The 16353-nt window shown below is 46.3% G+C and overlaps 1 protein-coding gene across 4 annotated transcripts in view; it reads left to right on the top strand.

The window, feature by feature from the left end:
• Positions 1 to 12031: 12031 nt before the first annotated feature.
• Positions 12032 to 16353, top strand: part of GRM3 (glutamate metabotropic receptor 3) — a 157047-nt gene continuing 152725 nt past the window's right edge. For 2 of the 4 annotated variants that reach the window (XM_065553537.1, XM_005304497.5), the window contains exon 1: positions 13647 to 13763. The gene's annotated coding sequence lies outside the window, so the exon portion shown is untranslated. Of the gene's footprint in view, positions 13112 to 13646; positions 13764 to 16353 lie in introns of those variants that run through there. The other 2 variants (XM_005304499.5, XM_005304498.5) reach the window with 2 other exon arrangements.

Here is a 16353-nt window from a genome sequence, read left to right as displayed (position 1 = left end):
GTGAATCAGCATAGCTCCATTGACTTACACCATCTCAGAGTCTGGCTCTGATCAATCTCTCTGCGTCTCAGCTCCCCTTCCGGGACACAGGGCAAATAATGTTTCCTTTGTCTGTCTTATCAATGGAATTGTCGGCTCTTTGGAGCAGGGACTTGTCTCTCATTCTGCCTTCCCTGCAGCGTTAACTCGAGTTACTCTGACTCAGCGGAGTTCCGGTGAGAGCGGCCACACTGTGAAATAACACTTGAGAGCTGTGTCCATGCAGGCAATGCACTCGCTCATGTGTGGCACTAAGACTTTAGTGGGCACATGCCATGGTAGCTGAGCCCCTCTATGAATACTTCCTCAGTGAACTGTAGGAAAATTTGCCTGGCCTTTCTGGGCACATGGTGTGTGTGCGGGGGGGGGGGAATTGTGGCAAGGCATTGGAGGACTACCATCACTAAACTATGTCCACAGTATAGAGTGGTCTTGTTAGTGGCTGACAAGTCGGGATCACTTGAGCTTTAGACAATACCCCCTCTCAGGCCGGTGAACTCAAGTTAAAAGCAGCGCAGCACTCCCGGGAAGGGGATTCATGAGTGGATGGGACTCTAATTAGGGGGCAACACCTGTGTTGACTTTGCAGTGAAGACAAACACTTAGGGTATGTCTACACTACCCACTGGATCAGCGGGCAGCGATCAACCCAACGGGGGTCGATTTATCGCCTCTAGTCTAGACGTGATAAATCGACCCCTGAGCACTCTCCCATCAACTCCTGTACTCCAGCGCCACGAGAGGTGCAGGCAGAGTCAACGGGGGAGTGGCAGCAGTCGACTCACCGCGGTGAAGACACCATGGTAAGTCGATCTAAGTATGTCAACTTCAGCTACGTTATTCACGTAGCTGAAGTTGCGTAACTTAGATCGATCCCCCCCACAGTGTAGACCAGGGCTAAGTATACGCACACCACTTAGCACAATGGGACTTAGCCTCAGTTAAGGCTTCTGGGTGCTACTGTATTTCAAATAATTAATAATAACATACCTGGAAACTAACTTGGAACTGCACCAGTTTAGACCAACTAGGGATCTGGCCCATGCAATTTAACTTCAAAGTTACCCTTCATATCTTTTACTTTGAAGAAAACACCTTATCTTAGCTGAGTATATAGACATGCACTGCTTACATTCACGTACCATTTAGAGGTCTCTATTTCCTCTTCAGAAATGTCTTTTTTTTCTGTTTGATTCGCATTTTATTATTCATCTGCGACTAGCAGATTAGGAGAGTAAATACATGCATTGACAATCATCTCTGAAGACAGTGCTACCTCAAGTCTTTACATGTGTATATACACATTGTGATAATCCTGTTTTAGGGTTATTTCAGGTCATATTTTGCCTGGCCCTTCCTGGACGCACAGTGGATCCTTCTGCCCCCCACCTCTACCTTTCCCACTGAGCAGCGCATGTAAAATCCAGGTAGAAGAACACTCCTTGTGATCAGTGCTTAAGGGAATGCAGGCACTGATCCCACCAGCATCCCTTGGGTCAGACCATGACTCTCCATTCTTCTGCAACAGTTCTTTGGACCATCAAGCAGAAAACAAGAGGTTGCACCCCTTACAGGGTTATAGTAGCAGGTGCATTCCCCCTACACATCAGAGAGATCTAGCGAGCATTTTGCTTCCTGGCAGCCCAAGCCTTCCTGGTGATCTGCCCCCAAAACTGGGCTGGTCTGACAGGGCACAAAAGAGCTCTTTTGGAATAGCTTATTATTGGAGCTGACTCTGCAATCTTTGTACATTCAAATGGTCACTGAAGCCCATGGGAGATTTATAGTGGGCAAGGAATTCAGGAGGAGTCCTGCTGTTTCGACAGGAGTGTAGGTGAACACAGTTCTGAATGCTAAGTGAAGTGTGTAGAATATGCACATTTAACTGGACCCTTCCCCGGAGACTTTACAATACCCAGGTGCAGCCTGTATGACTCAGAACTAAAACAGAATGGTGCTGGTCATTGGGAGCTCCATCCTCCTAGGTGCTGAGCTCTCTGGCCCTGCAGCAAAACACTTACACGCATGTTTAACATGAGCTTGGGACTACTTCATGGGCTTCAAGTTAAGAATGTGCTTAAGTGCTGGATCAGGGCTAGAGTTCTTAGCACATTGCAATATCAAGTGCTATTGCTGGAGTATTTCACGGTAAAGGTGGATTAACTAAATTCTGTGTTTATGTTTATATGATGCTTTTCCAAAGCTCTAGGCACTTCCCACAAACTATAATATCCAATTAGAAAGTCTGAATACTTTTCAATACAGTGGCCCACATTTACCCACTGCACTTGGTTGCTTTGCACTGCGCCAGCAATACAACATCGCCATAATCCCAGCCTAACAGTCCACTTAATCCTGGTTTACAGATGTTTTCTATCTACGGAGTAGCACAAAGCAGCCAGAGCATACTTATGAATCGAGCCTAACATTTTGAATCATCAGTTTGCCAATTCCTAATTTCCAAATAATAGATTCTCTCACAAACCATAGAAACACACCACCCAATTGCATCAAAATATCATAACCACGAGGTTACTAGGTGGGAATAACTAATTATTAAATACTGAGAAAGCGTCGAGAAAACCCCACTCTACGTAATTCTGTATTTGTCTCTGCATTGAGAAAGATGAGAGCATTTAGAGTATAGGATCGGCACCCATCCTTGGCCTGGCAATGACTCCCCCCTGTCATCTTGAATGGTTTAGTTAGGGCCTCATTCTGCAACCAGGGCCGGCTCCAGGGTTTTGGCCGCCCCAAGCAGCCAAAAAAAAAAAAAAAAAGCCACGATCGCGATCTGCGGCGACAATTCGGCGGGAGGTCCTTCGCTCTGAGCGGGAGTGAGGGACCATCCGCCGAATTGCCGCCGAATAGCTGGACGTGCCGCCCCTCTCTGGAGTGGCCGCCCCAAGCACCTGCTTGCCAGACTGGTGCCTGGAGCCGGCCCTGTCTGCAACCCTTACTAATGCTGGCCCTGATTGTGACGTCACAACAGTCTGACACTTGGATAAAACCATTAACTTCATTGAAGTTACTTCTGATTTACATCAGTGTAAATGAAAGGAGAATCAGATCTACTGAGCAGCACTCACTTAGAGTCAATGGAACTATTCTCACAAGCACTGCTTAATGAGAGTAAAATTTGCATCATAGGGCCATTAATCGCTCTTCCCCAGTTTCCTCAAACTGTAAAATAATTCCGCAGCAGTGTTCAGAGGATTAATTGAGGCTCTAATGGTGAAAACTAGAAGCTCTGAGTATTATTATTATTATTGCCTCTCACATGGTCACTTAAATGTTCAAGATTAAACTTTAATGGACAAAAAGCTACAAAACATGAAAAGCTCAGCATTTTCAGGAAACATCTCATCAAATCGCATGAAATGTTGAAAGCAGCTAATTCTTTACCAGGTGACCCAGGAAAGAGAGAGGATCTTTTTCAAAAGCAGCACTTCCCTAAGTCTTTGGCTTTAATGGGGCCCACACAGTTCTTTTTGTCTAAGGCCATATTCCAAAACCCAGTGAATTGCATAGAAAGTCCCACTGACTTCACTGGGCTTTTGATCAGGCTGCTGACATTTGTTAATTGGTCTTTCCAACAAACAGTGCTCCATAAAGTTGACAACTTTCTACTTTCACAAAACCAAACACCCTTGCCCTGGCCCTCCTCTGAGGCTCCAGCTGGGGGTGCTGGCTCTGGGGTTGAGGGGCTTGGGGTATAGAAGCATGCTCTGGGCTGGGGCTGAAGGGTTTGGAGGGTGGGATGGGGATCAGAGCTAGGGCAGAGGATTGTGGCATGGGAGGGAGTCAAGGGTGCAGGTTCCAGGTGGTGCTTACCTCAGGCAGCTCCCAGAAGCAGCAGCATGTCCCCACTCTGGCTCCTACATGGAGGCACGTCCAGGCGGCTCTGCGTGCTGCCCCATATGCAGGCACCAACCCCGCAGCTCCCATTGGCCGTGGTTCCTGGCCTATGGGAGCTGTGGAGCTGGTGCTTGGGGCAGGGGCAATGCGTGGAGCCCCCTGGCTGCCCCTATGCCTAGGAGCTGGAGGGGGGCATGCCACTGCTTCCGGGAGCCGTGCACAGCCACAGCAGGCAGGGAGCCTGCCTTAACCCCACTGCTCTGGCGACTAGACTTTTAACAGCCCAGTCAGCAATGCTGACCCGAGTCGCCAGGGTCCCTTTTTAACCGGGCATTCTGGTCGAAAACAAGACTCCTGGTGACCCTACCACTCCATAATTAAAAACATGATAAATGGTTTATTGCTATAGGCAAGGGCTGGTAGGATCACCTATTATGAAGGTTGCCTGACATTTCCCATTATAAATCTCTGTTTTCTGCTGCTTAGAGCTTTGCCAAAACTTTATTATCTGTGTAGGCTTCCATGCCAGGTCTCTGCCTCAGGCTGAATTTTGTTATATTATTATTTGGGGGGTGGGGGGATCTGATCTGCCGAAGTGCTGAGCACTCACAGCTGCAGTCAATAGGATCTGTGCCTTGAACACATAAAGTGCTATATAATGCTAAGTGCTCTGATGAATCAGGTCTTCGGGGTCTCAAATTGGGAACCCCAAATTAGTGGACACGTCTGAGCTCAATCTCTCTGTGCCCCAGTTGGCCATCTATAAAATGGGGATAATACCACTCCCGCATCTCATGGGGCGAGGGGCAGGGTTGTGAAGCACGTGGATATAATACTTATGAGCTCCATAAAGAAAGCCATTAGGAAATTAATAATTCTGTATTCATGACAGTGTTTGAACAGTGTGAAGTAATAAGGTCTGGGCCACACATAGAACAACAAGGCTAAAAAAAATATTGAATAGCTGTTCATCCATTCTGTGCACTGAATAAAGCAGGGTCCTGTGAAAAAAATAGTATGTGGTCATGTAATTAAGGCTGTATCATAATGCATATGCACAAGGGGGCCTAATTAAGGTTATACAGGCAACCTTCATTCGGACATGTCCTACCTTTTGAGTGCTTGACTTTACAATCCTAATAATGTTCTTTGAACATAGTTTTTTGTGTCTAAAGCAAATCATACCATTCTTTCCATTCTCTTGTAGTTACAAAGGGTTGCTTCTTTTTTCTTTAAATTAGAGGAGACATCTTTATTCCGCAGAAGATTATGGAACGCAATGGAGGTTTTAAAATAGTTGAAAAATATTTGAGTTGCCTTCTGCCTTGCCATGTTTTAATCCGTGTTTTTATCAGAACCCCGAGCACAAATGTTTTTCTCTTGGAAAAAATGTTTTGCTTTTGTTAAAACATCCTCAGCCTGTGACTTTTCGCTCTTACCAATTTTATTTTCCAGTGACTTAAATGGAGCTTTGCCCATTTATGCAAACTTTTTAACCATGTCATCCTACCTGTATTGAGAAGGGATTGCTATTAAAATGATCATGGCCAAAAAAAAAAAATAGCAAGACAAAATCCTAACCCAATTTTTAAAAAGTCAGAATATCATTGACCAGAAGAACTTAATAAACGTCCTACTTATAAATGTAGCCTTCCATTTTCAACAAGGGGCAATGCAAATTCTCAGCAGGATATTCAGACAGTGGTGTGTCCAGATGGATTCTCAGTGTGAGGGGAATCTGAAATACACTTACTGACATCATAAAAATAGGCTAAAGTGGAGTTTTCAGACTTGCAAAGCTGTTGCCTATGGGCTGTGAGTGTATTTATTTCACAGGAAGCCCTTATCTTGAGTTAATGGGAAAATGTAGATCTTTTGCCTCGCTTTGTATGTGGTAGGTCATAGATATGATAGCATTATAAAGGAAATGGATCTGTGTCATTGTCCCTGACAGCACCGTGCTGAACTCTTTGGCAAACACACCACTTTAGAGTCACAAACAATCCTTTATATCAAGGCAGCCAATGTTTTAAGTGGCTCAGATCTTGACAATGTTGCATAAACCCCCAAGAGACAAGCCGGCTTGTCCATAATTCGCAAGCACCTTAAAGAAAATATGTAAATGCAGTCATTCCTATGGAGTGGGGAAGGGAAATATTTCTAGCATTTAAAGGAAACAAAATTGGTAACAGCTTGAATACTAATAAATATAATATAATGCCCAGAAGCCTAAAGCTGACTTAAGTCAAAAGCAAAATGTATTGGATGATACCAGTATCCAGAATCCAGTAATCTACTTGATAGACAGAACAGAACGATTGTCTGGTTTTGATTAGAAAGCCCATTGGTTCTGAATATTAGTGTGTGGGAGAAGAAGAGATGAAAAATAATGTAAGCAGCAATGACTATTCGAATCAGGGTAGATACCAGTGACACATCTCCTTACTGAGGGCTAAACTGTGTGACTTTGCCCAGAGATGTCCCACAAAGAGACTCAGAGAGTCACAATCTATTCTAAGGCCTGGTCTATACCACGGAGTTAGGCTGATGCAAGGCAGCTTACGTCGACCTAACTATGGAAGTGTCTACACTTAAATTTCACTCCCACCGACGTAACTGCCCACCTACAGGGACTTAATAACTCCACCTACAGAAGAGACGTAGAGTCAAGGTTGATGGAGTTAGGTCGATGCAGTGTCAGTGTAGACACTGTGTTGCTTATGTCAACTGTTACTGGATTTCAGGAGCCTTCCCACAATGCCCCACGCTGACAGTGCAATTGATACACACTCTCCTGGTGAGGACACACATCACCAATTCAAGGAGCAAAGTGTAGACACACACAAGTGATGTAATTACTGGGGTGGCAGTATGTTAGGTCGACTTAATTTTGTAGTGCAAACATGGCCTAAGGGTATGTCTATACTAGAAACACTTCAGCTGCGCCGCTATAGTGTAGGTGCTTACTACAGGGACGGAAGACGCCTTCCATCACTGTAGTAAATCCACCTCTCTGAGAGTCAGTAGCTAGGTCAACAGAAGAATTCTTCCATTGATGTAGCAGTATCTACACAGGGGTTAGGTCGACTTAATTACATCGTACAAGGGGTGATATTTTTCACAGCCCTGAGCAATGTAGTTAAGCCGATCTAACTTTGTAGTGTAGACCAGCCCTAAGTCCTTGCACCAGACCTTTGCATAGTGCACATCCACACCTGGTGTGGTACATCATACTTCCCCCCACTCTCCCCCTGGCCTGCTGCCCTCCAACCTGTGGGGGGTGGGGGGAGAACAGTGTTCTGCAGGTGAGTTAATAGCCACTGCAGGGGAGAGACAGAACACCTTATGTCCTGAGCTGGCCTGCAAGATGGGCCATGATCCAGCCCTAGGCTAATCAGGATTGTGTTACCTTATCCTCCTCCTGTTCCACAGCCTGGGAAGGAAAATTGCTCCCACCCATTCCCATAATGTTACTCAACCTCAGGGCTGGGGAAAAGATTTGCCCCTAAAAATAAAAATGTGGATGTCGCCTAGAGTTAATCTCCTATAATTAATTAAGGAGGTTATATTGCCTAGTGGCTAGAGCACTGGTCTGGGACTCGGGAGTCCTTTGTTCTATTCCTGGCTCTGCTCACTGACCTGCTGAGTGACCTTGGGCAAGTCATGTCACTGCTCTGTGCCTCAGTTTCCCCATCTGTAACATGGAGATAATGATGCTGACCTCATCTGTAAAGCCCTTTCAGTATCCCATCCCATCCCATCTCCTAGAACTGGAAGGAACCTTGAAAGGTCCAGCCCCCTGCCTTCACTAGCAGGACCAAGTACTGATTTTGCCCCAGATCCCTAAGTGGCCCCCTCATGGATTGAACTCACAACCCTGGGTTTAGCAGGCCAATGCTCAAACCACTGTATGTCTAGGCTGCATTTTAAAACCCACATCAGCGAGTCTCAGAACCGGGGTCTACAGACAGGTTTAATGGTCTCATGCTACCGTACTAACATCAGCTATGTAGACGTTCAAACCTGGGGAGGGTGGTGAATTTCACATCTACACAGCTGTTTTTAGCACCATAGTGTGAGCCTCATTTGTAGACTTGGGCTCTGAGACTCACCGCTAAGGATTTTAAAAAGCAATGTAGACATGTTCTTTGAGACCTACTGATGAAAGCAGAGTATAAGAGCTAGGTATTATTACTATCATTATCACATATAGTGGTCACACATGTACACCTATCATTTTTCTTATATAATACCCCAATTCAGCAAAGCACTTGCCTAAAGCAAGTATAGGAAACACTGCACATATATGCAGGTTACCAGAACCAGTTATTTAAGGTCAAATTAGCAAGTTTTCAAGTGTGACCACTGTATGGTACTAAAGCTGATCATAAAAGCCACTTAAAATAAGAAACCATCCCTTTGTTTTTGTTTCTGGGCCTGCATAAGGTTGTTAATCAAATTTATGAGTTTTTGTGAAACAATTTCCTGTGTTCATTAGAGGTTACTATGAAAATGTTATCTGGGAGCTCAACTGACAATTTGAAACTAATCTGGCTTTTAATCAACAGCAGTAAAAATCTGTATTTCACTAGTGGATAGCTCATGAAGGCAAATCACTCCCATGAAAAACACTTTTAATTTTCCCTTGACTTATACCTTCCAGACTGAGATAGGAAAATAAATTTCATATTAAAATTCCTTCTTCCAGATGCAGCATTAAGACATTGAGGGTTTTTCTAAGTAATAATATTATGCACTTAGAGGCTTGATCCTGCATGCTTGTTCTACCTACTGAGGCACTTACATGGCCCTCATCACCAGAGTATCTGACCCCACCTCCCCCCTTCACAACCATTAATGGATTTTATCTAGAGATGGTTGACATTTTTCTGGCAGAACAGTTTTCTACTGGGAAATGACATGATGGAATCAAAATATTCAGCAGGACCTTGTCGATGCTATTGAAACTTTTGACAGAAATCAGATAGGCAGATTGGCCAGCCTACCTACCTGCCACTTCATCCACCCATCAACCTGCCCAAGCTCCTAAGAACTGGAGCTAGGGTTCCCTGGGCTTCCAGGTTCCTAGCGTCTTGGTAGCTCACCTGCTAGAGGGCTGCATGGGAGGCCATGGACCTGGGACCAGATATATTTTTTTTAATTCATTTTCGTTCTTCTGAAATGGAATTTTTCAAAATACTACAGAAAATTTCACATCTCCAGCTTTTCTTTCTGATTCAGAATGAGAAAAAAAATCAGAAATGCAAAATTTTCTTGGAACAGAAATCCTGGTTCCTGCCCAGCTCTAATTTCATCTTTGCAGCTGTTATCCCTTCTTTAAAGAGAGGGAACTCAGGCACAGAGAGATTAAGCAATTTGCCCAGCATCACACAAGTAGTCTCTACTAGAGCCATGCATAGCACTAATGTCTCTAGTGCCCTCTCCAGGAGACCATCCTGCTTTGAGCACCTGATGCTCCTAGTAATGTCAACTGGATTTTGGATGTGCAAGGAATGTGGTATTGTGCCCAAGGATCTCAAAGCACTTCGTAGACAGACATTAACTGAACTTTACAACACTGTTGTAGAGCACAGAGCCAACCTGCAACCTTGTGGCTGGGGGCCAGTACTATCAGCAATAAATAAGGCTACGTGAGGTCATGGAAGTCATTGAATTCATGACTTCCAGAGACCTCCCTGACATTCTCTGCTTCAGCCCAGGGGCTGCAGGACTCTGGAGCTGACAGCCAGCAGGGCCCTGGTGGGGTTCCAACAACAGGCGACAGCAGCGACAAGTGATGGGGGCCCCCTGCAAAGTTCCAAGGACAGGTGACAGACTCTGGGGAGGGATAGCTCAGTGGTTTGAGCATTGGCCTGCTAAACCCAGGGTTGTGAGTTCAATCCTTGAGGGGGCCACTTAGAGATCTGGGGCAAAAATCAGTACTTGGTCCTGCTAGTGAAGGCAGGGGGCTGGACTCAATGACCTTTCAAGGTCCCTTCCAGTTCTAGGAGATAGGATATCTCCATTAATTTATTGGGGGAGGGATAGCTCAGTGGTTTGAGCATTGGCCTGCTAAACCCAGGGTTGTGAGTTCAATCCTTGAGGGGGCCATTTAGGGAACTGGGATAAAAATCTGTCTGGGGATCGGTCCTGCTTTGAGCAGGGGGTTGGACTAGATGATCTCCTAAGGTCCCTTCCAACCCTGATGTTCTATGATTCTTGAGGGGGCCCTCCTCAGGGTTCCAGCAACAGGCAACAGCCTCGCATGGGGGAAGGGGGACACTTCAGAAGAGCGGCTGGGGGTGGCCCATTTTTGGGAAATATGGTCACCCTGCAGCTCCCAGCTGCCATGGACAGAGAGGGAACCACATGGCTCCGAGCCACCAGGGTGGGGGAAACCATGGAGATGCAGCAGCAAAAGTCACAGACAGGTCACGGCTTCCGTGAATTTTTGTTTATTGCCCGTGACCTGTCCATGACTTTTACCATGACAGAATCTTAGCCTTAGCAATAAGTGACTCCTTTAGGACAATAGAGTCAGTGAAAGGGGGCTGTGGTGAAAACTGGGATTGAAGCCCCAGTGTTATTATTTACACTTGTGCAAACTATGTACAGAGGGCTTGATTCATTGCTGCCATAAATCAGGTGTGAAGCCCCCATGTAGCATAGGATGGTGCTAGGGGCCTTTCCACCAGGGCCAGAGTTTGCTGAGCTGCAATTACCCCCAGTGGACATGTCAGGGGTGTCCCATGGCAGCCAGGGGGCAGGAGGAGGTGTGGCCAGGACATCTCTATGCCAATTCCCCGCTGTTACAAGCCCCATAGTATCTCTGAACCCTGTTTATTCCATCCACCCCTGTGCTGGCCAATCCCACAGAGTGGGTTTAAAATGCTACTGAATCCAAATGGTAATATTTCACACTCACTTTGAACAGTGACCACACAAGGTGCAAGTCAGTGCAGAATCAGACCCTCTCTATTCCTAGCTACAGCCAGACTTCACCGGCGTGAACAAGGTGAGCAGGGCTTGGTTCGCTACTCCACAAAGTTATGATTTAAAACGCTGGGGGCTGAGTTTCCTCTCCCCTCTTTTACTTTGGTGGAAGTGCATTTACTCCCATGGAGTTACACCTGATGTACAGCAGTGTAAGCCCAGAGGAGAATAAAGCCCTTGGTGGTTTGCTCTTTGCTTCATTGACGGCCGCAATGAAACCGTTTAGCAGGCACATCTCAGCAAACGCCCTTGGCTCCTAGGAACAGAACTCCTGTACAATTGCCCAAGTAGCTCAAACGCAGGGGCAGGATCGCAAAAGCAAGCAGCGGTTCAATAACATTCAATATTAAAGACCAGAGATAGGGTTATTTTTTAAATTGGCTTCATTCGTCACTGGAATCAGGCCTGCTTCGTACAACATGGGGCCCACTGCGCAGTCCCTTGTTCAAGGCTTATGACTGCAATGCTCCAGAGTCTTCCTTCACCTTCCCCAGACTCCTACATCACACACGCTGAGGGAAGGGAAAGGGGCCAGGCCTGACTTGAAGTGGGGAGGGAATAAATAGTGGGTGCTGTGTTTGTAGACTCAGTTAAGGGAATAGTGACCAGAAGTTTCCTGTTAAACAGGAGGAGCTGGGAAACTTGCAAAATATCCCAGCCAGAGCTGTCATGAAGGAGATGTCCCTAGTTGTTATCTCAGCCAGCTTTTACTCCATAATAACACCCGGCAATGGAGCATGAGCAGTAAATCACACTGCGGTCCCCCATGCAGCTGCTTGGCAGCATTGTTTAAACTCACCCTAGCTGAAGTCAATGGATTTGCACCCCTTGACTCCTGTGGTTCATTCATCCCATGATGTTTAATTGTCTCTCTTTAGATCCATTACCCCGTATGAACTGTCCTTTGAGGCTTGTGGGGCGGTAAGCATGTCAAGCCAAATTTTGCTTTCAAACCGGATTATTTGAAAATATATCTTTACACCTTTTAAATTGTTTACATCGATTTGGCTTTCTGTCTTCTGCCTTTGCTGCACTCCGGCTTGTTTTCCCGGTGCCCATTTTTCCTCTTCGCTGCTCTCTGACAGAGTTGGGGCGGGGGGAGGCTGTTTTTCCTTTAAAGAAAGAGAGAACAAAAGTAGATCTTTCAAACCAGCTGAGAGAGAGAGACAGAGAAGCAGACAGGGAGCAGACAGCCCGACAGACTGGCTCTGCGTTCCAGCCCCTTCTTGGAATTTCTCCACCTGACTCTCTCCTGGATTGGTGAGGAGGCAAAAATAATAATAATTTTTTTTAAAAAAGCACAAAGAGGCAGCGTCCAGAGCATCCTCGCAGGGGTGTGGCTCCCCTCCTCCCTCCTCCAATCAGAACTTTTTAGGAGGGGGCCTCCCAAGAAGATTGATGCGGGGTTGCTAGGCGATAGCAGCGTCTCCCGCGCTGGCCCGGGCTGCCAGTGCAGGTGAAAAGCAGTGGGGAGGGCAGCTAATCGCATTGCTCCGTGTGTGGCTCATGCAGTCACCCAGCAGCATGGGAGCGCGGGATGCTCCTGCTTCCGAGGACTCCTTGCCAGTCCCAGCTGCCGGGCCGCGCCGAGAGCAAGAGCCAGCTTCAAAGTTAGCCCTAGAGAAATAATCCTAACCCCCCCCCCCCCCCCGCACCTCCAGCCCCCCACCCGCGGATCTGCAGGCAGCTGGTGCTGGCTGGGACTAGGAAGCCTGCACAATCTGCCCCCCTCGCCTCCCTTCTCTTGACAGCTCCGGCCAGGCTGGTAATTTAAGGCTCTGCACCAAGCTCCCCCCAGCTGAAAGGAGGGGAAGGAAGGAGCCGAAGAAAGATGCGGCTCCGCAGCAGGGAGCCCCCGGTAGAAGCCTGGCCGAGGCGAGCCCCAGCCGGGCCGGTGCGCGGGAAGCGGGCTCAGGAGAAGCGAGGAGCAGGGGAGCGGGGGGTTAATTGGTGAGCGCAGATCCCCCCCCCCCAGCCTCACCCCCACCCACCCCCAGGCGCACGGGAGGCCTTGATGCGCTGCCAGCGGGACTCGGTCCAGAGCGGGGGGGACGAGGGAGACTCTCCTCTCCCCGCACAAGTTTGGACCTTCCGGGGGGTGGCGAACTCCCTCGTGGATCTTAAAGGGCACATGAGAGGGAGCGCGGAGCCCGGCAGCGATCCGGAGCCCAGGAGCAGCCGCGCACCCGCGCCGGCCGGCCGGGAGGTCCCTTCCCGCACGGTAAGGCGAGGACCGCGGCCCCGCTGCTGCTGCCGCTGCCCGGGCGCGGTTTGCGGCGCGATCCCGGGGGAAGTTAGCGGCGGGGGGAGGTGTATTTGCCTAGAGATGCGGGGATTGGCGGGCGGGGAAGGGGGGCAGGTGATCGAGGGTTGCAATGGGCCGCTGCACAGGGCAGGTGGGGCAGGGGAGAGCCCGCGAGACCCCAGACCCGGGGGCTTTCCCTGGTTTGCAGACCCATCGCCAGTCGCGTCGGCTCCGCACCGTGACTCGGTGGTACCCGGCGGCAGTAAGTGAAACGGGCTCCCCAGCTCACCTAAGGCACGGCGATCTGCAGCCAGGTGTTGCCCAGAGGTTCGCTGGGGGGACTGAAGTTACTGTCCGTTTGGTTCCCAAGCGCGGGTGGCCACTGGCAAGCGAGCCTGAAAGCTACTAGCCGGCCCCTAGCTCACCGCATGTTCTTGTCTGGAGGGGAGAGCAGGCTGGGAGGGAGAGATATGGGGAACACAGCGCATTGACAGGGTTTCACTGCTCCTTAGAGATTTCTGCGGGGATTTGGCTGCTCCCAGGACCCTAAGCTTGGAGTTGTGTAAAAGCTATAGAATAACTCTACGTGCATGTATCCAGCCGTGTGTACATAGATGTGCATATCTGTGTGAGTACATGTATTTTATCTCTATATTTGTGTGTGCCCATGTGTATACGCATCTGTGTGTCCATATGTGTATGTGTGTCTATACACATGTGTGTTTGTGTCCATATGTGTGCCTATCTATATGTGTATATACGTATATATCTATCCGTGTGTGCGTAACTATCGTTGTGTTGTATGTGTGTATAGAAGTATATATTTTAACAACTCTCTGAAGGTGGGTGATTTTTATGCATATACGTGTACATAAATATGTATATGTGCAGAAGCAAGAGATAATATATATATTTATGTGTCTGTACGCTTTTTCCAAGTTATCCTAAAGCTTCAGGGACATATTTTTTTTAAAATCCCCCAAATGTCAGTAATCTTAGCATTTTGATTCAAACCAAGCAAAACACAAAAATTCAGTATTCAGGCTAACACTACTTTGGTCTGAGTTAAGGATAAAGCTGCTACTTTTAACTTTTCTCATCTTTTTCACATTTTATGTCACTTGCTGAAGATGATGTAAAACATATTCTAAATAGTTGATTCATTTTAAAAAAATCTTCCTTGGAAGGTTGTGAAACCAAATTGCTTCAAGACGCAGACTAGCAAATATTTAAGCTTGTGTAAATACGTCTCACGTTGGTTAAATCTGCATGGAAACAATTTGAAAGGTGTATCTTCCACCTGATTAAATACATATTTTAGAACAAAGACAATACATTTCTAGATACATTTCCCTTATAATGCTTCCAAGCCATTAAGAGTTAGTCTACTAACTACATATTTTTATACATGCAATGATTAGAAAACATAAGTTACTCTAAAGAGGGTTGCAATTGCAAAAATACCAGTTAAGGCATTTTTTTTAGGACAATTTTTTATAGTGCCTTTTATCCTCGAGGATAGATCAATGATCAATGTGAATCCTTCTTAATTAATTGATTAATGAGCAGAATAATAGGAATGGTTATGGTCTACTGTGAAATAACACATTCTTCCCCCACCCCTTCCAAAATACACCAATCAATGTACTGTCCACCAAACCTCTTTGTTTCTATGATTACTCATTTTAGAGGTAAAAGAATGAAAATCAACATTAAGTAAAAAATGCCCACCATTTTCCCCCTGCTGTGCAACTTAAAAATAAGCAAAATCTCTATTTTTATCAAGTACATTAAAATATAAATCTTGCTCCTGCACTGAGACACTGCTTTTTGTTGCTGTTTGTTTTCTTTGAGTTGTTTTTATTGATGGCCTAGTTATACTCTTCTGCAAATGATGATTTTTAATGTAAATGTTGCCACCCTTGGTAAATGTAACAGAATGCTATCATTCAAAGATTGAATCCTTGGCAAGGTGCGGGGATCAAGTTCCTCTCTGGATCTTGTTTGCATCTTTATACTTAGATAATATGTGCTGGAGCAAGTTTTGAAAGTAAACTCGAACACCAAAGCGCTGTTTAAGTGGAATTTAATTTAGAAATGGGTAAAGTGATGGGGTGAGGGGAAGGGAAGATACACTGTTACATCTTGATATTGAAAGGAAGATTTGTACAGATGTTTTGTGCAAACAAGATAGCCCCAGGGGAAAATCCTATAGAATTTAATAGTGTTGTTGCTAATAGGGTTCTGTACGAATCACTATAAAACCTATGAAGCTTAATTGTAATCTGATTTGCCCTGGTTTAAATCAAGAGTAATTCGTTTGACATCAGTGGTCCAGATCCTTAGCTGGTGTCATTGAGTTCAATGGAGCTACCCCAGTTTACACCAGCTGAGGATCTGGTTTAATAGTGTGAGTTCAGAATCAAGCCTGTAGACTTTAGTAAAGCAGGAGATCCTGGCTAAATACATTTCTTGAAGCATCCTATAGGATTCTACTGCAGGAAAGATCATTCTCTATTAGGATGGTTCAGAAAACCCATAGAAGGGTTATTTTTTTTTCTATTAAATCTCCATTAGAGACCAGAATTTCAAAGCTTTGTCTCTCCTTACATACAGTATAATAATAATGAATCATGTTTATAAAGAACCCACCCACCAAAGCTCTCAAGAAGCAGTACAGCAATGTTATCGATACTGCATGGCACAATACAGGATAATACAGTATTACTGTTTGTGTGTAAACCTATATAATGAGACGTGCAGAGAGTTGTTCAAACTGTGGTGAAGAAATCCATGTAATATCGACTGGCTTCTCTTTCTGAGTATTGATGTCAAGTTTACTGATGGTTTCAACCAGATGGTTATCACTAAGTGATCCAGACCCATTCTTGATCAGAAGCTAAGGTTGATTGTCCCTTGCCATATGCAGGGAAATATGGAGGCATAAGGTGCTCCCTTACTCCTTTGCATGGGATGCACATGCAGCCTCCCCATGGCCACTACTCCCCTTCCCATGAAGGGGTGGGGAATGGGCAGGGCTTTAGTTCCATCCACACCAACAGTGCATCACACAGTGCGGGGGGGGAAGTAATCTACGACTTCTCTTTGCTCGTTTTCCCCATGGAACAAGTTGGGAGCCAAGAGACTGAGGCTGGGTCTACACTACCCGCCTGAATCGGCGGGTAGAAATCGACCTCTCGGGGATCGATTTATCGCGT

This window comes from Chrysemys picta, chromosome 1, assembly GCF_011386835.1.
Source record: "Chrysemys picta bellii isolate R12L10 chromosome 1, ASM1138683v2, whole genome shotgun sequence".
Taxonomy (NCBI): domain Eukaryota; kingdom Metazoa; phylum Chordata; order Testudines; family Emydidae; genus Chrysemys; species Chrysemys picta.
The sequence above is the reverse complement of the archived record's forward strand: the minus strand, read 5'-3'. Positions and strand labels throughout refer to the sequence as shown.